This window comes from Cupressus sempervirens, chromosome 2, assembly GCF_028749045.1.
Source record: "Cupressus sempervirens isolate cs-2001-9-10 chromosome 2, ASM2874904v1, whole genome shotgun sequence".
Lineage (NCBI taxonomy): Eukaryota > Viridiplantae > Streptophyta > Pinopsida > Cupressales > Cupressaceae > Cupressus > Cupressus sempervirens.
The window spans coordinates 456,403,514-456,427,800 of NC_143119.1; positions in this window are offsets into that span (position 1 = coordinate 456,403,514).

Consider the following 24,287-nt stretch of genomic DNA (forward strand, 5'->3'; position numbering starts at 1 on the left):
AGAAAGTTCTCAAATTGTAGACACTATGTGCTTAAAAAGAAATGCAAACCCTTATGATGACAACTCATAAGAGTACACATACTCTTAAGCTCATAGATTAGGATAAAAAAGAAATTAATTAGGATATGGAGGATTTAAATAAATAAAATTTATTTTAAAAAGGGAATAAATAAAGAATCATGTGTTAAATTAAATTTAACACATTAAGGCTAGGAAGTATTTAAATTAAATTTAAATACTTAGGCCAAAAATGAACCTATTTAATTAAAATAATTTTAATTAAATAAGTAGAAGAATGTGACCATTATTAATTAAATTAATAAAGTCATTCGGAACAATTTTTAGTGTATACATTTTGCCCCTCTTTGATGTGATGTCGGGACGACATCATATCAAAGAAAATAAAATGCAGGTTGCATAAATTTGCCTAAAGATTCTCATTCTACCTTCAATGAGTTGGAAAATAAGTTCATAGCACAATACTCTTACAACACGGACAATCAGGTTTCATTAAGTGACTTGTGTAATACTAAGCAACGAAATGGAGAAACTTTTGCCAATTTCTTGCAAAGATGGAGACATCTTGCTAGTCGTATGCCATACAAAATTGAGGACTCTCATCTTGTAGATATGTTCATCAAAAATTTGATACCTGAAATGTCCTTTCACTTGAAAATGGCGAGCCCTAAGGACTTTCCTACCCTAATCAAAAAGGGTAAAAAAATTGAAAGTGGACTTTTAGAAAAAGGCACCATCAAACATTATAGTTCTTCATCTGCCCATAATGAATCAAACAACGATAACAAGCCTAGATCATGGTCTAAGAATAGGGTTGTTATGCACGATGGTGTTACAGATGTCAAAAGCCTTCAAGGAGGTAGCAACAATAATTACCGCAACCGTAACAACAATAACTCAAATCAAGACAACCAGGGCAATCAGCAAACTCGATTCTTTCCGCGTAACAATTACAATCGTGATTATGATCGAAATAGGACATTCACCAACTTTTGTGAACCATTGGAAGCCATCTTTCAAAAGGTGGTAGATCATAACTTGATGGTGTTTCCTAATACACATCCTTTTGATGAAAATCAACCAAAACCTAGGTGGTATCAAGAAAATGAATATTGCAAATACCATCGCGTCAAAGGACATGATACCAATAAGTGTTTCAAACTCAAAGTGTTTATCCAAAACCTTGTTGATAATGGAGAAATTGAAGTGGAAGGAGGTCCTTCCTCTAAGAATGCTAAGTTGAAAATATTTCAAAAGCCATTTCTCGATCAGAACGATGGTAACAATAATACGAATCAAGCCTCCACATCAAACGTTGTACCTTATGATTACTCTACTAACCACATATCAGGGTTTGACTCCTTGTGTGGTAAAATAGATACCAACAATATATGTGGTTTTGACTCCTTATGTGGTCACATCGAAAGGGTAGACACTCATGTGAATACCCTTGTCTTACAAGCAGCTGATTGTGATGCAACCACTCGAAGTGGAAGACTCACTTTGCAAGCAGCTACTCCTAATAAGAGTAGTTCACCAGCACCACACGCGCCTGATGTGCCATCCACTCCACAAAGGCCCGCTTCATGTTATGATGTATTATCCCAACTAGGTAAGACTCCTGCACAAATATCCATCCTTAAGCTTCTTACCACCTCGCCTGTACATAAGGAAATCTTGGAAAAGGCCCTTTTAGAATCTCGTGTCCCTGATAATATTAATGCCGCCCAATTCACTACCATAATTGGAAACCTTGCCGCTCAACAACATTTGGTCTTCACAGATAAAGATTTCCAAGCTCCCAATCCCAATCATAATATGTCGCTCCATATCGAAGTCCTTATACAATGACATAAAATAAAAAGAGTTCTCATAGACAATGGATCCAGTCTAAATCTTTGTACATTAAAGATGATTCATTTCCTGGGACTTCCAGAGGATCTCCTTGATTGTAGCAAAAGAATTACTATAAAGGAATATGATGAAAGAGAAAGGGAATCAAAAGGAGTTATTATGTTGCCTCTCAAAGTTGGATCAGCCATTGTTAATACTGAATGTCATGTCCTAGATTTAGATTTTCCATATAACATCTTGCTTGCTAGACCATGCATACACACTCTCAAATCAGTGCCTTCCACATATCACCAATGTTTGAAATTCCCGCACCAAGGAAGAGAAGTTACAATTCTAGGGGATCCTACACCCTTTGAATTTTGTAGAAGATTGGAAGGTACTCTGGCAAATCTTTGTCCCATAAGTGAGTTTTCTGCAGTCATACCTAAGCCTCTTGTCATTAAAGAAACTATTTCCCATATAGTACCAGAAGTAGCCCATGAGAGTTCAAATTCTTGTAAAGGAAAAGAGAAAGTTGAAGATGTTAAAGTTAGCACTACAGGGAAAAAGACTACCTTTACTAACTTGGGAATGGGAGAGTATAAGTTTGAAAATGCCTTGTCTGTGGAACAATTACCACTTTCCCCTCGTTCCCTTGGAAAGCCCTCACAATTTCCATCCTCTACTAATAAGGACACCATGCAAGTTAACAAAATTAAATTTGAACATTGGGGTTCCCTTAGTGATGAACACATGGAAGATAATATTTTGGATTGGTTATATTATGATGGCAAAGACAAACCTGTGGAGTTTCCTAAGGATAAATATGTCAAAGCACTTCCCATTGTTGAAAGCATGGGATATCATGGTATTGGTCTTGGCCCAAATGAAAATGGAATTAGACAACCCTTAGAAGCTAATAGCTATCCTAAAAGATGCAGTTTGGGTTCCCTCAAACCTAAGGTGACCTTTGCTGACAACTATTTGGCCGAACCTGAATCTGAGACTGAAGAGGAGGAATTCTTCAAAGTGCCTTTCCAATACGTTGAAGATGACCTAAATAATCGTGTCCATACCATTACCATAAATGACCTTTCATCTTTTGATCTACCTCTTACTAACCCTGACATGATAGACTGGGACCTTCAAGATACGCCACCAAGTTTGGACATTTGTAAGTCTGATGAGGCAGTGATGGCACTTTTTGGCCTTAAGAATCTTCGAGATTACGAGCATGAGATCCAATATGATGAAAAAGCCTACTTTGGTAGCCAAATCAACTCTCTTAGTCGCAAAAATGAAAAGGAAAACAAAAATTAAAAAATCAAAGGAACATCCTCTAGTGAAAACCCTTCTAGGGCGCTTTTGGATGAGGAAAAAGATAAAATAAAGGATGCATCTTCTGGTGAAAACCTTGTAGAGGCACCAGAAGAGGGAGAGTTGAATTTTCCATTCAGATCCTTGCCACCAGAAAAGTCATCCATTTTGAATGAAGATACTATTCCAATAAACTTGGGAATAGAAGATAATCCACAAATTACTTACATTGCTGCCACCTTGAGTCCTGAAGAACAAAAAGCTATGACAATATTCTTGCAAAAAGGAAAGATCAACTTTGCTTGGACCTATAAGGATATGCCTAGATTGGATACAGATTTAGTGGTACATCATTTGACAGTTGATCCCAAAATTAAGCCAGTAAAACAAAAGTTGCATAAAATGCATCCTAAGGTAGCACTTCTAGTCAAGGCGGAATTACAAAAGATGCTAGAAGCAAAGTTCATTCGACCCATTGACTATCCTGAGTGGATCTCTAATATTGTTCCTGTAGGAAAAGCGTCTGGGGGCATTCGTGTTTGTTCTAATTTTCGTGATTTGAATCTCGCATGTCCTAAGGATGATTTTCCACTACCCAACATAGACATCATAGTGGATCTGACAGCTGGACATGAGATGTTGACTTTGATGGATGGATTTTCCGGTTCTAACCAAATCAAGATTGTAGAAGAAGATCAACATAAGATGGCATTTATCACGCCTTGGGGAACCTTTTGTTATCAAGTCATGCCCTTTGGTTTGAAAAATGTTGGCACCACATACCAACACGCGATGACTACCATATTCCATGATCTTCTCCACATCATAATGGAGGACTATGTTGATGACATCTTAGGAAAATCCAAGACTAGAGAAGCCCACATTGATGTCCTTACTACTATTTTTGAAAGATTGGAAAAGTACAAAGTGCGCCTTAATCCAAAAAAGTGTGTATTTGGGGTCAAATCTTGTAAATTATTAGGCTACATTGTATCTAGAAGAGGAATTGAAGTAGACCCTGCAAAAGTAAAGGCCATCATGGATATGCCTCCTCCTTCCACATTAAGAGAGCTTCGCAGTTTTCAAGGAAGATTACAATCAATCAGAAGATTTGTGTCACAGCTAGCTGATAAAGTTCTTCCCCTTCAGCATTTGCTTTGTAAAGGAAATCAGTTTCAATGGGATTGCTTGTGCCAAAAAGAATTTGAACAAATCAAGGCATATTTGAATAATCCTCCAGTCTTAGTCCCTCCAGTAGCAGGACGACCATTGATCTTGTACATTTCAGCTACTTTAGTTGCCTTAGGAGCACTCCTAGCACAATTAGATGATAATGGAAATGAACAAGCCATATATTACCTTAGTCGAACACTAGTTGGTTATGAGTTGAATTACACTGCTATTGAAAAAGCATGTTTGGCCGTGGTCTTTTGTACACAGAAACTACCCCATTATATGCTTAATCATACTACATTTCTCATTGCCAAAATTGATCCACTCAAATACCTATTATCAAGAGCCACCCTCACTGGTCGAGCAGCAAAATGGGTCTTAATCCTAAGTGAATTCGACATTGTGTATAAGGATCATAAAGCTATTAAGGGACAAGTAATCGCAGATTAGTTAGCTGAAGCACCTCTTCCAGGCAGTCACCCTATTGTGGTAGACTTTCTAGATGATACCATTATGACTATAGCCCCTTGTGTATCATGCAAACTATTTTTTGATGGATCCTTCACACAAAAGGGATCGGGGGCAGGAGTTTTGTTTGTAACACCACAAGGGGATTTAATTCCTAAGTCCTACAAAATTTCATTCCCTTGTACAAATAACATAGCTGAGTATGAAGCATTAGTGACAGGAATGCTTAAAAAGAAATGCAAACCCTTATGATGACAACTCATAAGAGTACACATACTCTTAAGCTCATAGATTAGGATAAAAAATTAAATTAAATGAAATTTAATTTAATTTAGGTCTAGAAGAAATTAATTAGGATATGGAGGATTTAAATAAATAAAATTTATTTTAAAAAGGGAATAAATGAAGAATCATGTGTTAAATTAAATTTAAAACATTAAGGTGGTTGTCTTGATTTGAGTTATTGTTGTTATGGTTGCGGTAATTATTGTTGCTACCTCCTTGAAGGCTTTTGACATCCGTAACACCATCGTGCGTAACACCCCTATTCTTAGACCATGATCTAGGCTTGTTATCATTGTTCAATTCATTATGGGCAGATGAAGAACTATAATGTTTGATGGTGCCTTTTTCTAAAAGTCCACTTTCAATGTTTTTACCCTTTTTGATTAGGGTAGGAAAGTCCTCAGGGCTCGCCATTTTCAAGTGAAAGGAAATTTCAGGTATCAAATTTTTGATGAACATATCTACAAGATGAGAGTCCTCAATTTTGTATGGCATACGACTAGCAAGATGTCTCCATCTTTGCAAGAAATTGGCAAAAGTTTCTCCATTTCGTTGCTTAGTATTACACAAGTCACTTAATGAAACCTGATTGTCCGTGTTGTAAGAGTATTGTGCTATGAACTTATTTGCCAACTCATCGAAGGTAGAATGAGAATCCTTAGGCAGATTTATGAACCACTCAAATGCAGGGCCTCCGAGACTTCGTGGAAAGAGTCTCTTAAGGTAACCCGGGATCATTTTTCGCCACATTTAGGGCATCATAAATGCTTCTAACCTAATCTACCTATCAAATTACCAAGAGAATCAGATGACTCACCGGTGCCCCCATCGCGGCTGGTCTCTGGTGCTCCTAAATGCGCTCACCAAGCTGCAATCTCTTGATCAGGTCCATAGCTGCTCTAGATGCTCTTCTCGTGGTGTGACAATGACCTTCCTATGGGTCCCTTGGAGGCTTATGTAGGCCTCGTGGACCCCGTTTGTGCCCTTTTTCGCTCTAAGCCATGTCTGTCTCATGATTTCTCCATATTTTCATCCTATTTTTCTCATTTCTTTCTTTCCCTTCTTTCTGTTCCAAGACCTTTTTCACGAAAATTGCCCAAATTTGTATTTCTTGCACAATTTCCATGAGGGGGCATCAGGATTCTCCTTCCTTCTCTGGGGCAACCTGCATTTTATTTTCTTTGATATGATGTCGTCCCGACATCACATCAAAGAGGGGCAAAATGTATACACTAAAAATTATCCCGAATGACTTTATTAATTTAATTAATAATGGTCACATTCTTCTACTTATTTAATTAAAATTATTTTAATTAAATAGGTTCATTTTTGGCCTAAGTATTTAAATTTAATTTAAATACTTCCTAGCCTTAATGTGTTTAATTTAATTTAACACATGATTCTTCATTTATTTCCTTTTTTAAATAAATTTTATTTATTTAAATCCTCCATATCCTAATTAATTTCTTCTAGACCTAAACTAAATTAAATTTCATTTAATTTAATTTTTTATCCTAATCTATGAGCTTAAGAGTATGTGTACTCTTATGAGTTGTCATCATAAGGGTTTGCATTTCTTTTTAAGCACATGGTGTCTACAATTTGAGAACTTTCTACACACATGTGCCACCTCATCATTTTATCCTCCCAACCAAGGATATGAGATAAGGAGATAAGGTGCTTAATTTTTAATACTTATCCTTATCCTTATCTTGTAGACACCCTCTGGATGTTTCTTGAGAGTCTTTAAATAGAAGCCTTGTCTCAAGCATTGCATATAGAAGATTATTGGATTGCATTGATACGCCGTCACTTTGAGTCTAGAATCACCACATTGAGAGCTTGCATTATAGGTACATTTTCATATGGAGTTCATAGGTTGCATTTTAGTGATTTGATTTTTGGTAAGATTTACATTTTGTATTGCATCTTGCATATTTAGGTTACATTCTAGTTTTAAGTTTTCATTCTAGTTATAGTTTGCATCCTGCATATTTAGTTTACATTCTAGTTTTAGTTTTCATTTCAGTTATAGCTTGCATCTCTAGATAGTTTTCATAATTTCATGTTCATTGCATCATAGAATACCTTTGAGTGTGACTTCCTCCATAGTCATATCTTGAAAGTATTCTTCTTTTCATATAGTCTAGGATCATATTGCACATTCACTTTGCACTCACACTCACATTTGCACTTCCACACAAGGGATTTACTTATTGTTGTGTTTGTGAGAGCATACCAAACACACCCTCCATCAAAGATACACCAAAAATGGCTATACATAGCTGCCCTTGTTGAGTATTAGAGGTGGTTGGAATTTTGGTTTGTTGGTTGCTTTTGTGAATTTCTTTTAAATTAACTTGATTCCTTAGGCTTCCAGCAATTTGTACAATTTTCCAGCACACAATGGTTTCTTGCATAGGTGAAGGCACGTTCTCTTGAATAGGGATAGTTTCTTGCACATTTTCATGGGTATTTTTGGCTTCAGCCTCTTGGGTATTTTGTTTAATAGACTCATTGGTGGGGACTACATTTTTCTCACTAGGTTGTTCACTAGGGACAACTTGGGGTTGTAGAGTTTTGGCTTGTACAAATTCATCCCATGTCATGGGAGACACATCCCTAAGCAACCTCTCTATTAGTAACTTAATTAAAGCATTATGAGTAACGAAATTATCTTTTCCTTTTTGAGTTTCTTTTGCACTAATATAGAGCATATTATACAAGAAACTTGGAATGTTTACTAAAAGATTATGCCTTATAGAACTAAGTAATTTGAAATGATGTGCATTTAAGTATGAGAATCTTCCTTCACATGTAAGGTACCTAATAACATACATGGCTAATTCATTGTATGGCAATAGCAGTGACATTCTCTTACAACCCTACTTTGTAATGTTCATTTGAGGATCAGTCAGTCTAGTAAATTGAGTTCTTGTTGACCTCACATGATGTGTGCTAGGATAATGTTCTCTAACTGTAGGCAACCCCATTACTTTGGTAATGCATTCCTCTGTTGCAATCACCATTAAACCCCAAATAGAAGATTCACCTTCATCAAATGCCCTTGTGAATTCTATGCCTGCCTCTTTATCATATGCAGTCAAACTCAAGAAATACCCTAGCCATCTGCATGCATTAAACCTTCTTACGGCCTCTACATCTGAGAGCAACACAGTATGTTCCACTAGTTCTCTCCTCTACAACTGTCCACCCATTTTCTTAACACTTTATTTGCTTGCTCTATTTTCCCCATTTTGAATTCATGTTGCTTTGTCATTTTACAAACTCAACTCATATTTCTTTGTTTTAATAGGAAACTAATGTCATAACAAATTGTTATGCACAATAATATGGCTTAAATGAAGGTAAATCATGAATATGTGTGAGAATCATCCAAAAATGGGGTTAAAATCACATAAAATTTAAACATAAGTCACATCACAGTCTAACACAAAAAATTATTCAAAAAATAAGGTGTACGACATCTCACTTGTGTACTTATGAAAATTAAATTCCATCAATGAAGGGAATATGAAGATTTGGAAAAATCTTTACAGATAAATAGAAATGCCATTGGATATTAGTGACCTTCCCTTCCCCCTACTAAATATGGACATGTATCCACACTTGTCAAACCTAGTACGGGTAAGGGACTTACATAACGCCACCATCATATAAAGAATGCAGTATTAAATATAATTGACAAAATCTATGAACTATGAGTGAATAATAATTTGAAAATGTTATACCTATCAACTGATCATCACATGTACCAAAAAATATGTGGAAAAAGATGCATTAGCAGTGATAGCATCCATCAGCAAGTTGTGGTGTTTATTGAAAACATGAGAAATTGATGATGTGGAAAGTGGGTGGATGGAAGATAAAGAAATGAGATGAGGTGGATGGGTGGAAGGTAAAGAGATGAGATGGAATGAGAAAGTGGATGAAAAATGAACTTTATGTGGACATAAAAATTTTATTATGAACATGCACAAAGGAATTAATGTTGAAGACTGGCAGTCGAAAGGTTGACACCTTTGGCTGTAGGAAGAGTTACTTGATGTGTATTTGAATCCAACCACTAAAATTGCTGCAAGAAGTCCTCTTTGGTTTGGGGCCATTTATATAATTTGATTCTATGACCATTGACTAATAATTTGAAAAGTACTAGATCAATGGTATTTAATTGAATAGCTCCATTGTCAAAGACATGACTAATTTCATATGGTCTAAGCTATCTTGTCTGTAGCTTTCCTAGCATATCTTTAATTCTGGAATCATATAGTAGTGCCCAGTCACCAACTTGAAATTGCTAACTAATAACATAAGAGTCATGTCATTGTTTGCTTTTTTTTTGTATAAGTTCACTGCATTTCAAAGTAGCTTTGTGCATTTCATCCAAAGAATTAAGATGTAGAAGATGTTCTCTTTGTGCTACAGGAAGTTCAATATCCAATGCCAATGTGTCATTAGAGTTTTATGTTCAAATTCAATTAGAAGCATTGCTACCTTTCCATACAGGAGCTCAAATGGTGTAAATCCTATAGTAGTCTTCCAGGTTGTTTTGTAAACCCAAACAACTTCTTGTAATCTATTGGTCCAATCCCTACGATGTAGATGGACTATTTTTGTTAGGATGTTCTCCAGTTTATCGTTTGTGACCTCTACTTATCCATTAGCTTGAGGGTAATAAGGATTAGATTTTTGGTGCCTAATGTTATACTATTTCATCAACTCTAAGATCAAATTAGAGGTGAATTGTGCACCTTGGTCAATGACTAGCTCTTTCGATACACCATAGCAAGTAAAAATTTCTTCATGTAGAAATTTAGCAACTTTTTCATCATGAGCATGCTTCATGGCCTTGACTTCAACATTTTTTGTCAAGTAATCAATGCACACAAGAATATAGGATTTCCCATTAGATGGAGGATCAATTGGACCAATGAATTCCATGCCCTATTTGTCAAATGATGTTAACATCATCTAAGAATTAAGAGTAATTTCATTTGTTCTTGTTGGTCAGTCCATCCTTTGACACTTGTCACACTTCCTTGTATAGTTGGCTACATCTTTGTGAAGTGTAGGCCAATAATAACCAGTTGTCAAGATTTTCAAGGTTGTTCTTTTTGTTGTAAAGTGTCCTCCAAATACTTCATTATGACATGCATGTAGAATACCATGTGTCTCATCCTCTCTCACACATCTTCTCATAACTTGATCAAGTCCAGTGTAAAACAATAGATTATCTATCCAAGAGAAACAAAAGCTTTTCTCTACAAGCAACTTCTTTTCCTTGTAAGAAAAAAATTTTGGTATTTTATTGGCTACAATGTAGTTAGCAATGTCTACATACCATGGAGTTTGTATAGCAATATGAAATAAATGCTCATCTGGAAATGCATCATCTACCAAAGTAGTGTTAGTATCATCATGATGGATTCTTGATAAATAATCACCTACAACATTGGCTTTTCCCAGCTTATCAATAATAGTTATATCAAATTATTGCAACAATAGTAACCATCTTGCTAATCTTTCAGTTATAGCAAGTTTATTCATGAGATATTTAATTTTTGCATGATCAGTATGAAAAAATATGGGATAGCCAGTTATGTAATGCCAAAATTTGTTTAGGGAATAAACTACTGCTAGCAATTCTTTTTTTGTCACTGTGTAGTTTAATTTTGGTCCATGAAGGCTCTTGCTAATATAATAGATTGCATTTTCAAGATTTTGGGATTCTAGTGCTAGGACTGCACCTCTGGCATAAATAGAGGCATCTATATATATGTGAAAAGGTAAATTCCAATCAGAGCCTTGTAAAACTAGGGCTATAGTCAAAAGTTTCTTATGCTGCAGGAAGGCTTCATCACATTTGGATGTCCAACTAAATTCAGATTCTTTTGTGAGTAACTTATACAAGGGACTAGCTATTTTGATGAAATATTTTATGAAACGTGTATAATATCCAGCATGACCTAGAAAAGATCTTACATCTTTTGATTTTGTAGGTATGGGCAATGTTTGAATTACCTCTATCTTAGCTGGATCCACTAGTATTCCTGTAGCTGATATGAAATGAACAAGTACCACACCTTACTGCATGAGCATGAAACACTATTCATTATTAAATGCCAATTTATGTTCTTGACACCTTACCAAAACCTTTTCAAGATTCACCATTGCTTCCTTAAAAGTGACTCTAAATGTTGTGAAGTCATCCATGTGTATTTCCATACAATCATGTGATGTATCAACAAAAATGCTAATAATTACTCGTTGGAATGTTGCAAGAGCATTACATAGACCAAATGGTAAAATAGAGTATGCAAAAGTACCCCATGGACATGTAAATGTGGTTTTGCCTTGATTTTCAAGAGCAATACTGAGTTGTTTATAACCACTATACCCATTTAGAAAAGAAAAATACTTCTTTCCAACTAGAGTGTCTAGAACTTGGTCTATAAATGGTAAAGGAAAGTGATCCTTTTTGGTGGCCTTATTCAATTATCTATAATCTACACAAATTCTCCATTTTCCTCCTTTTTTAGGCACTATGACTAGGGGTGACACCCATCTACTATCAGATATAGGATAAATAAAATCAGCATCAAGCAATTTTTGTAATTCAATTTTAACTATCTCTTTATGGCTTGGATTTATCCTTCTCTGGGGCTGATGGAGTGGTAAATAACCTTCATTAATATATATTCTATGGGTGCACAATGTAGGACTCAACCCTTTCATATCACTATAGTCCCATGCAAAGGCATTTTCATACTTTTGAAGCAATTCTTTTAACGGTTCCATCTATGTGGGTTTTAATTTGGGATTAACATGGAGATTATGACCTTTAGTCAGTTCAATAGTAGTGGTGGACTCTATCATAGCAGCTTCAAAGATTGGACTTGCTTCTAATTCACATGGTAAGAGTGGATAAAGAATATTAGGTTCTTTGAGCAAGTACAACTCTTATCACATTCTTCATATGTGATTAATTTCAGGATAGAACTTTCAGATACATCTTTTTCTACCACATAACTGTTAGTGAGGATACTCTAAAGTACTGAATCTTCTTCTTGCAATTTTAGAAAAGATTTTCCATGTAACATCATGAGCTATACTATAGAATTTAACTCTTCTTCTTTATTCCCTAAATATGGCCAAATAGATGTGCTCAAATCTGGTAATGGTTGGGCTAGAGGATATAAATAAAATTTCTTTGTTGCTTGGCCATTTGATATGGTCATATTCCCTGATCTACAACTTATATTTACATCAACTATGGCTAACCATGGTCAACCTAGGATGACAGGGTAACCAAATAGATTAACTTTGGTGGATAAAATCATGAAGTCTACATGATATTCTAGAGAATCTAAGGTTACAACTATGTTTTCTATCATCCCATCAGGGGTGACAATAGAACTATCTGCAAGTTGTAGAATTATTGGTGTAGCCCTTAGTCCTTCTATTTTCAACTTCTTCAAAATATCCTTGGTCATGACATTTATAGAAACTCCAAGATCTATTAAAGCATTTTTAACAAACTGACTATTTATCCTAACATTCACTATGAGACTTCCTAGATTAGAATATTTTTGTGTGATCAATTTCCCTAACATGATGTCAACCAATTGTCCCACAACATGGGCTGTGGTGGGGTCCTTTTTCTTCCTTCCAAGTTTCTTCAAGAAGACTTCTCTAATGGCTTTTCCATAAACTAGAACATCCTTAATGGCTTGAAACATGAGTATTTGCACATGTATGTTTTTAAGCTGATTAACAATATCAAAGGGTTGTTCCTCTATTTGTTCAGGTTTCTTTTGTATAAGATTTTTTGGAAAAGGAGGTTCTACTTTTGGTTGAGCTTGGGTTGACATGGTAACATTGGTTGGGTCAATTATTTTAGCAACTAAGGGTTCTGATGCTATAGGAGGGTCTAGTATTTCAGTTATAAGAGGTGGTTTAGGCATTGATAAAGTTGTACCAGATCTTAGATGTATATTTGCAACACCCAAAGTGTAAGTAGGATACTGCTAAGCATCAAAACTATACAGGGGTTGTTGTGGCTATAGTCTATTTGGGTTTGGCTAAGGTTGTGCAATTAATTGTGTCTATTTTTGAGGTCCAAGATTTGTAGGTGGTGGCATTAGAGCAGGTTGTTGAATTGAAGGTGGTAATTGTGGAGTACCAATATTTTGGTTAGGCCATTATTGAGATCTCCTCCATTGGTTTGTAGACTATCAATTCCCTTAGGGTGGTTGTCATTGGTTCTGCCATTGGTTACTCTATCAATTAGGCCAGGGTGGTTAGGACTTCTAAGCCATTGGGATTATTGTGGGTTGTTTTGCCTAGTATTGTTCCAATTAGGTTGATATTATGGAGGACCTTGGGGATTATGATTTTTCCATTTATTACCATATGAATTTGAATTTTGCAAAGGGTCATGAGGCATACCTTGACATTGGGCCCATGGTCAGCATTGAGCAACAAAAAATACTTGCTCATCCTCTCCATCTATCTTGATTTACTCAGTTGGAAGATGTTGGTTCTCCATGCTTGCAACCAGTTTACATTGGTTATCCTTCTTTTGCTTATGGAAATGAGGGTAGTATTCATCTAGTTATAGCTTAGATTTTGCATACTTCCTCTTTGTAGTCATTGTGTCAAGATGTGTAGCAACATCGTTGATGATGTCTTGTTTAAAATCTGACAATAGGTTAGATATCTCGAGCTTTGAAATGCCTTGACTAATTCCTTTAGTGACTATAGAATGAGGTGCTTAGCCTTTCTTCATGGTTGACCTTGAATAGTTCTAATAAATCTTCTTGAGGTCTTCCCAGGAAGCTTGATATACATCACCACTAGCCATCAGGTCTAGTGCTTCTAGATAGTCATCATTCACACCTCTTAGAAAGACTAGCTTTTGTGAATCCTTAGACAACACATGCTAAGGGTTCTTCTATAGTGTATATAAGAAACGTAAAACATAGTTTTCCAATATTTCTTCCTCCTTTTGAGATATCCTGAAGACATCATCTCCTCTTGAACCAAATGCTTTGCAATACTCTTTGTACTTATCCAGAAACAAAGTTTTCATTTCATCCCAACTTCCTATTGCATTGGCTCCTAATCCCATGAACCATCATAGAGCTGATTCTTTCAATGTTGTTGGAAATAATTTAAGCTTATGGGCATCAACATTGTAGTCAAGACTATGACAAAGTATGTCAAATTCAAATAAGAAAGTATCAGGGTCTTCAGTTGCAAGGCCATAGAACTTTGGAAGGGCAGTTGTAGGTATATTCTTTAGATTATTAGTATTTACAAGGCTTGGAAGAGGAAATGGAAAAGTAGGCTGTTCCATTACTGTAGGTATTAGATTATGAGGTTGTTGCTGAAAAGGGACATTGGGTACTTGATGATTAACAACTAGTGGATTCAGAGTAGTGTTATCAAGAAAATTGGCCAAAACTTTAGTAAAAGGTTGAAGACCACTTGTATCTATTGGTTTAGCTCTTGATGATGATGATGTACAGAAAATAGGGCTTGCATCTTCAAAAGGTAACTCAACTTCTTCTTCTTTAATTTATTTGTTCAAATTAATAGACTCCCATGGAAGAAATTTTCCATATTCATCTCATCATCTTCCTCTTCAATGTATGCAATTAAACTTTTCACATTGGTGAAAGAAGCTTCAAAACTAGAGATTTCTATATAAAAAAATGTTTATCTAAGAACTATGACTCAAAAATGCTCCTAGCTTGACACCATCCCTAGTATTGGTGCGAAAAATGGTTTGCCTCGCAATAGGTGTATCATAGTCATGCTCTGGGCCATGCTTAGGAATAATATATTCAAACTAAGGACTATTTTTCTCACTATGAGGTGCATTTAATCTTGTTAACCCAGGGACATATACTTGAAATGGTTAGTACAGTATGTGCACTAGGTCTCTTAATGAGTCACTAAGCTTATGCTACAGGAAACTAAAATGCAGAGAAAAGAACTTACACTATTTCTATAGGAAACTTAACACACTTAACTTCTAAAAATACTAGAAATATAATGAAAGGCTAACAAATATTCCTACTCAATTCATCCACTACAATTGTTCTCACATATGCTACAAGAACATTCACAAAGTGCGATGCTACAGGAAGGAACTTACAACTTCTACTTATAAGACTAAGGATGCTTGGAAATAAATCTATTATATCCTATTCTAGTCCATCTTCCAAGTGGGCCCCCTTGGGTGGCTTCACTAAACTACTAACACAAAATAGAAGCCAACAACTATTTCATTACATTTTAGAAATTCATTACATAATACATAGAACTATAAAAACATGACTTACTGTAAAATCTAACAATCAGTTCTCATAAACTCTTTCTTCTAACTGGCTAAACTAACACACTTGGATCAATTCCTATATATAGGAGATTGACACTTATTCCCATAATAGAAAAGTAAATAACCTAGCTTTAAATCCATAGGAGAGAAAGAAGGAAAATAACAACTCAAGGTAGGAAGAAGAAATAACATCTCAAGGCAAGAATAATAAAGTCTAAACATCTGCTTGCCATAGGAATAAATGCAAAGAAGGAAATAAGTCTTCATAGCTCCTCCATACTCATTTTCATGTCTTTTGGAACCATTACAATTTTCCTCCATTGTGGCTACATTTTAGTGTTCTCTTCTCCTTGAATGCTACTGGCGCTCATCTTTGAATTCTTCCAATCACCTTTTAGCTTCATTGCTAACAAGTTAGTTATTATGTAGAGACATGTTTGCAAATAAACATTTATCAAATTAAATTCAAATATAAGAACACACATTTTTATAATTATAGGAAATACTGCATAATATATTAAATACTAGCAAAACATGGCATAGTATCTACCCATAGGTTTATCATAGGTTTTGGTAAACATATGTCCACAAATGTTTTGACAAAAATAAAATAGAGTATCAACAAAGTTTCTAAAAACTATCATGAAATAAAAGCAATATTTGGCCTCATCAAGAAATTCAATAGGCAAAGAACCTAACATCCATCAGAAAGGCAAAGACCTCAATGTGTAATTTTGGATTGCTTATCATGTGTATTTTCTTTTATGTTAAAAGTATTTTCATCATATTGGCAATATTTTTTGGGAACAAGGAAAACCAGTGACAAGGCAAATCAGTTAGTGCATAACTCGATTAGAAGAGAATTTTTAAATTTTCATGGATACATACTTTGTGGAATTCAAACAAAGAATGAGGATGGGGATTAGAATACTAGAAGAGTTGGTAATAAAACATTACAATGATGTATTCTTTTTAGTGGACACTACAAAACACATTTTTGTAGGAAGTAAATTCAAGGAAGGCATGGCTAACAATATTTGACTATAAAATTGAAAGTGATATAGTGATTACAAATATTATTGCATTATTAAAACAACAAATTAATACTGAAGCTAAACCTTTTGGAAAATATGAAGAAGCTAAGGCAAGAATTACTGCAGATATCAGAATAGCTTCTAAGGAAAAGAAAAGAAATAACATGATCAAAGACCTAGAGGCAAAGCTAGGCACCTAAGGTAAAGGCAAGGAACCTTTACAACTCACTCAATATCTTGGAGAAGATGTAGAATAATATAGTGGTGATGAGGAAGAGGAAGGAGAAGAAGGAAATAAGGGCAAAGCCCTAGTTTTTTTTGCTGAAAATAATTTATCAATTGTATATTATCTTTGATGTTACACAAAATGTCATATCTTTACCAATCAACGTACGTCAAGCTCACTGTAGTAATGAAGACAATTTCATGTGTATGTTGAGCATTCCAATGTTTACCAAGTTCAGAAGACAATGTTAAGCAAGGTCACTTGATTACCAAATGAAGTTTATGAGGTTGTAGTGTTAACTAAGTTCACTAAACTTGGTTAATATAGGAAAATTATTTTAGTGTTACTATCTATTGAGTTGGGTCATCAAACAAAGGATTTTCTTATTTTTGCATATTGAGTTTAAAGGATTTGTTGGTTGGTTCTAGTTGATAGAAGAGATGAATAATTATTGTTGTAAGTTGTATTCAAGCTGACTTGAAAATGCATATGGTATAAGTATAAGGTCAAGTTGAGGACTGAATGTGTGAGAATGTCTAGAAGATAAGAAGATGCTTAAAGGAAGTGAATTGGAAGGATAAGTGGAATATCCTTGTTGGGTTCCAAAGATTAATCTGATTAGGAAGGATAAAGTATTTGATCTAGAATTGAGATTTGAAATCAGCAATATAGTTGCCTTAGAAATCAAGTCACGTCATTGTTACTCTCTAACCATTGTAGCAGTGAATAAAATCTCCTAATAGAGTTGGTTGAATAGTTATTTTGTAAATCCTCTAACAAGGTGGCATTTTTAGATTAAAGTGCCTAAAGACCTCTAACAAGGCCACTTCTAACATGGTGATTAAATCCTCTAACAGGATCACACCTAATAGTGTGTTTTGTAACCTTTAACAAGGTTGGCACCTAACAGGGCTCACTTTAGAAGAGTGAAAAATAGTAACTAGTTGTAATTGGTGGTTTTTCCCAAATTATGTTTCCACGTTAAATCTTGGTGTCTCTTGTGTTCATGATATTTCTTTTATGTGTATGCAAATAAGTTAATTAAGGTTAATCACACTTAATATCTTATGATCTACATGTTCAGTATTTTTTGAGTAACAGTTGTTATTATAGTGCTTGTCAAGTTATAGCATATTGGTAGTGTTGATCAAGTGCATGTATGTTAACTGAGTTACAAAAGTAATACAATTTAAGAAGAGTTTATATTTTGATTTGTATTGACATCTAAAGGATCTAGGGTTTTTTTTTAGTAATTGATTCACCCCTCTCCTCTCAGTTACTCCTCTTATTTCCAACAATTGGTATCAGAGCTCTTAGTGCTTGCATAGAAGGTTTTGAGGACCTAAGCTAAAGATCGAGATGTCTTATAGAAGAGAAGGAAAAAATTAAAAGGTACATGTTTTCTTAGTGAATTTGAGCCTAGATCTATAAAAGATAATTTAGAAAATGAAAGTTAGATAGAAGCAATGAATGAAGAAATTGAGCAAATAGAAAAGAATAAAACCTAGTCTCTTTTTCCTGGACCCTAGGATAAAAATGTGATTGGTACAAAATGGATATTTAGAAATAAGTTAAATGAGAAAGAAGAAGTGACAAGAAACAAGGAAAGACTTGTATGCAAAAGTTATTCTCAAGAAGAAGGTATTGATTATGGGGAAACATTTTTCCCAACTTGATGAAGTCAAAATACTTCTAGCATAAGCAGCACAAAAGAGATTCAAAGACTATCAAATGGATATCAATTCAACTTTCTTTAATGGAGTCTTAGAAGATGAAGTCAACATTGAACATTCTAAAGGTTTCATTGATCCAAACCAAAGAAACATGTTATGTAAAATACATAAAGCACTATATGGACTAAAACAAGATCCTAGAGCATGGTATGAAAGAATACATGGATATTTGGTAAGAATTGGTTTTGAAAAGATAAATGATAATAAAAATTTGTATAGCAAAGAAGGACCACATGATAAGATATTGCTTGCAGAAATATTTATAGATGATATCATATTTTGAGGGCATGAAATGTTATGCAAGACATTTTCTGAAGAAATGAGGAAAGAATTTGAAATGTCTATGTTTGAAGAGATCAAATTATTTGTGGGTCTACAAGTTCATCATATCAGATGAAGGATGGGATATTCATCACTCAATTAAAGTACATCAAGGAAACATTAAAATTATTTGGAATGGAAGATTATAAACCAATTGGAACACCTATGTCTATTGGACATAAGCACTCAAAGAATGATGACTAAAAGTAGGTAAACCAGACTACTTATACATCAATGATTAGAAAACTTCATTATGTGGTACACACTAGACCTAATATTGCATTAGCAGTTGACATAGTTGTAATATTTTCTACTAATCCTAAAGAAAATCACATGATGGAAGTCAAAAAAATCTTGAGATATCTAAAAGGAACTGAAGAATATTGGTTATGGTATAAGACAAGAGGAAATATTGAGTTGAGAGTCTTTATTGATGTAGAGTGGGCATGAAGCATTTATGACAAAAAAAGAACTAGTGGAGGACCATTCTTAATTGGAAAGAGGCTAGTGTCCTAGATAAGCAAGAAGCATAATTGAATCTCTCAATCCACAATAGAAGTAGAGTATGTTGGTGCAATATTCAATTCTTCTAACATAATATGGATCAAGAAACTAATGTCAAAAATCAAGGAAAAAATCAAGTAACCAGTGGTTATCTACTGTGATAACACTAGTGCAATCAACACATCCAAAAATCATGTAATGCACACAAAGACCAAAAAAAAATTGCAATCAACATATCCAAAAATCCTGTGATCAAAATAAAGACAAAACACATTGCAATCAAGTATCATTTCTTAAGGAAATTGGTTCAAGACAAAGAGGTTAGATTGGAATATGTGACCACTAAGGAGAAAATAGTAGATATATTTACTAAGGCTTTACGTAAGCATGTATTTATATATCTAAGAGGTAAACTAGGGATTATTCCCCTATCTGGAGCTCACTAAAGAATAAGATAGTGAGGCATCAATCAAGCTCTATTGAAGATCAATCAAGTTGATATAGGTTGTCACACTTCAAGTGTTAAATACAAAACACATTGCATATGAATTAGTAAAAAAGGTACATTATAATTTTAGAGTTTGTATCCTTTAGCATTTGATGTCAAGGAAGGAGAATTTGTAATGTCAACAAGGAAGAGAAAGGGAGAGTTGATCAAGAAAGAGTAAGAGAGAGCTCAGTTTTAGAGTGAAAGAGTTAGAGAAGGAAGATATTCAAATGATGGAATGTATAAGAAAGAGGGAGGAAATGTTAACAAGTTGTTGAAAGGAAAGCAACAGAGAAAAATCCAAGTAGAATCTCAGAGGGAGTTGCTATGGATGAGAATCATAATGAAAATAAGCATATTATCTCATTACTTATACATTATCAATCTATGTTGACATGTTGTGTTACCATCAATGACAAATATGGGAGCTTTTTGGAAATAATTCCTCAATTGTATGTTTTCATTGACGTTCACACAAATATTAGTATAAATCAAGCAATATAGAGTTTGTAGTATTAACCTTGTATATCTCTGTATTAATTGAGTAGTCGGGTAAAGAACACTTTTCCAGTATTAACCAAGTTGTTGGCTAATGAAGGGATTCCTTCTTGAAGTATTGACTGAGTGGTCAGGCATCAAAGAACTTATAGTCTTAACAAAGTGGTCAAGCATCAAAGGACTCACAATATTGACTGAGCGATTAATCCTAGCATTGACCAAGTGATAGAAAAATGCAAATTGTCTAATATTTTATTAATTAAGGTTGACTATTTGGATGTTTATTGATTAATTAGATGGGTATTCAAGATGAAATGTCTAATCATATGATATATAAGAAATTTCAAGTTGTAAACATAAGAGAAGTGGAATATGGAATAATATGACTATAAGGAAAAAGAAAAGCAAGAAAGTGTGGAAGATAAGTTGCAACAAACATCTGATCAAAAAGGATCCAAAGGTCAAGCTAGAACAAAGACCTAAATCTACAAAGGAATTTGCTTCGTCAATTAGGTCAAAATCATTGTTGCTTTCTTACCATTGTAGTAGTAAAGAAATATCTTAACTTAGTTGACTTAATAGTCATTTTGTAAATCTAACAAGGTGAATTTTCATGATTAAAGTGTTTAATGATCTCTAACTAGGTCACTCATAATAGGGTGATCTAAATCCTTTAATAAGCTCATACTAAATAGTATATTTATTAACCTAAATAGGGTTGGCTCTTGACATGGCACACTTCAAAAGAGTGAAAATTATTGTGACTAGGTCCAAGGTAGTTGGTGCAGGAGAACCTTAGGGGAAAGGAAAACCCTAATAGACATTTTTGGTTTTTAAATGGCTTAGCCAACCATTAACCAAATAAGGACAAGATATAAAGTCCTAAGGCATGTTGGAGAAGATGTTAGAGGGTTAACTATAATTATTGGTCATGTTGTAGTTGTTAAAACTTAGTTAGTGCCACAAAGTGTTGATAGGGTCAACTATGGTCAAAGTTACCAATTGTCTCAAACCTAAAAAATTATGGTTAAAATGAGGTCCATAGATGTTTTTGGATCAATTTGAATGGTTTTGAATTCAACTAGATAAGTTTGAGGGATACAAAATTCTTGCAAGAAGGAATTATTGTGATTGCTTGATTGGAATGAGAAAATATTGATTGGAGAAATGAAGTAGGTAGAGTTAAGGGTTCATAGGCTATAGGAGAAGGTCTAGAGAGTAGAACCATGAAAATCAAGAAGGTATTGTTGTACAAACACCACAGGAGTCTAAAACCTATAAAATCTTTAAGTCTGGGTTGTTATAAAATAAAGTCTAGAAGACACAAATAGGGTATGTTAAGAATTTTTTAATTTTATTGCAACTTCCTTGTTTGTAGGAGGTCTAATTAGGGCACATAGGGCTATAAGGCCTAAAAGAGAAAATTGGTGATTTTGAAGAGTTGGGTTTGAATAGATGATGCAGAAAGGTTGGAGAAAGACCAAGAAAAACATGAGAATGTTCAAAAGGTGTATTCTCCATGTTGGGGGTCCTTGGTGAGTTTGTCAGCTTTTTGAGCATAAAGTTTCTTAGGTGGGTTTTGGAGAGCTAGGAGTGTAAACTAAATTGATAGGTGAATTTCTAGGTTGGAGAGGACTAGGAAAATATCCTCTAAGTTAGGGTATTAGGAAAGAACCCTAAGGATTTTAAGGACAATCCTTGATTAGAGAAAGAAGGCTTTAAGTGAGAGAAGCTCTGTAGTGCCTACCCTTGTTCACATCTTTTCTGGACATATTGTTGTTATCATTATCAGACTATGATAGACTAGTTTTATGGTTGATGGATTAGTGGTATTGTTTTGAGACTATCAAACATTATGTTATGGATTCAGAGGTTACACGATGAGATCATTTAAACTTTACATTTCATGTATGCATGATGATCATTATATTGCTTTCAGTTATTGTTGATGATTAGTTAGATGGTCTATTATCTCATGTGTTTTATTATGGATACTTACCCCATACTTGCATGTGTATGGTGTGTGTGTTTTCTTATTGTATGGCATTTCTGATGTGGTTAATGAAGGGAATCGTAGTCACCTGCTTAGTCAGGATCTACACGATGCACCACTTCCTGCCATTGCCTATTTAGCTTAGCATATTATATATATATATTGTATGTACATGCATGGTTTTTTCTACAGGTTGCAGGTACCAGGTATCGACTTCCCTGAATTGCCAAGATGAGCATACCCTATTATACTATCTCAATGATAAGATAAGGGAGATAAATTCTCAAGTCCAAATCCCAAACCCTTAAACCAATTTTCCTAGTGAGGTAGGACAAGTATCTGGATATTTTACCCATCGAATGTGTCGGATGACATAATTCATGATTTTTAACCCGTTAGACTAATTTTGTGTGAATTACTCTATGATGGGTTTTCATATTTTATCTTGGAGGTCTATGGTAAATTTTCTATTAATTAAGTCTTAATAAATAGATTTAATTAATAAATTAATTATTTGAGAAAATTAATATAAAATATCATGATCTTTGATATTTTGATTATAATTAATTAAATGAGGATTAATTGAGAATTAAATAAAAGAAAATTAGAAATTAAAATTAATAATAATAATAAATAATAATAAAAGTAATAAATAAATCATAATAATAAAAGTTATAAAAATTAAGATGAAAGTTATAAAAATTTAAATAGAAATTATATAAAAAGTAAATTGGAGTTATAAGCTTGCATAGGAGTTAATGCACCTTTCTATTTCTCATATCACAACAACACGGGGATTAGTGCATCAATTGAGCACATGGTTTCTACAACCTTATGACTCATCTAGAAGGTTGGAAAAGATACATGCTTAGTTGGTGACACCTTCTAGCTGTTTCTAGAGACATTTTAAGTGTTTCCTGAGAGCTCTTTATATTCAGGCATTCCTAGAAGCTTAGACATAGCATTTGGAGAGCATTTTGGAGCATTGGAGGACTCAAGAACTCTGAAGAAGGGAGGAGCTTGCTCTGCGGGTTTTCTGAGGAAGAGTAAATTAGCATTAGAATTCGGGTAGATTCTTGTGATTTTATTTATGCTATTTCCGCATCTTGCATTCCATGTCTTCTTTGTGTCTTCCATATGTCTTCTGAAGATTTTTCCTACTTTCGTTGTATATATTCTCAACACGGGGCTAGGGTTTAATTATAGCCAAATCCATTAGATGATTTATTGAATAAATTTTGAGATCAAAAGTTTATAGGAAAATTCTAAAAATTGGAATCTTTCAATAGATTGTGTATATGCTCATTGTAAAATATACATGCTTATATTTTCGTATCTGCATATATGTATATATATATATATATATATATATATATATATATATATATATATATATATATATATATATATATATGTTGTGATACTTAATTAAATTCTGCATATAAATACACACACACACACACACACACATATATATATACATATATATATTGAATAATCATATTTTATAAATCACAGTGATGAAACTTTATTTCAATTTTGAATTGCAAATCGCATCAATGGGGAAATGTTTTATTAAAATGTTATTTAAAATTTTATATACACTGCAAATTGGGTACGCGGTACCATACCCCACGGGTCGCAGAGCCTGCCATCACAGGACTACGATGACAAGGGTACACTATACCCACTATCGACACAGTGTCTGCGGCCGCAGGTACTGTGTACCGTGGCGGGGGGGATTATTGTTATATATGTTTGTGTAATATGGGATGGCAATCGATATTGTTAATTCGATTTCTTTTATATTTCATTTTTATAAAATGTTATTATTATATATTATAATATATGTATATTTGTGTATATATATATATATATATATATATATATATATATATATATGTAAATGTGTGTGTGTGTGTGTGTGTGTGTGTGTGTGTGTAAGTATATGTATATTAGTTATTAATAATTATTGTATTTAAAAAGATTTGTATAGATGGATCATTCTGTAAAAGATAAATGATTCAAAAT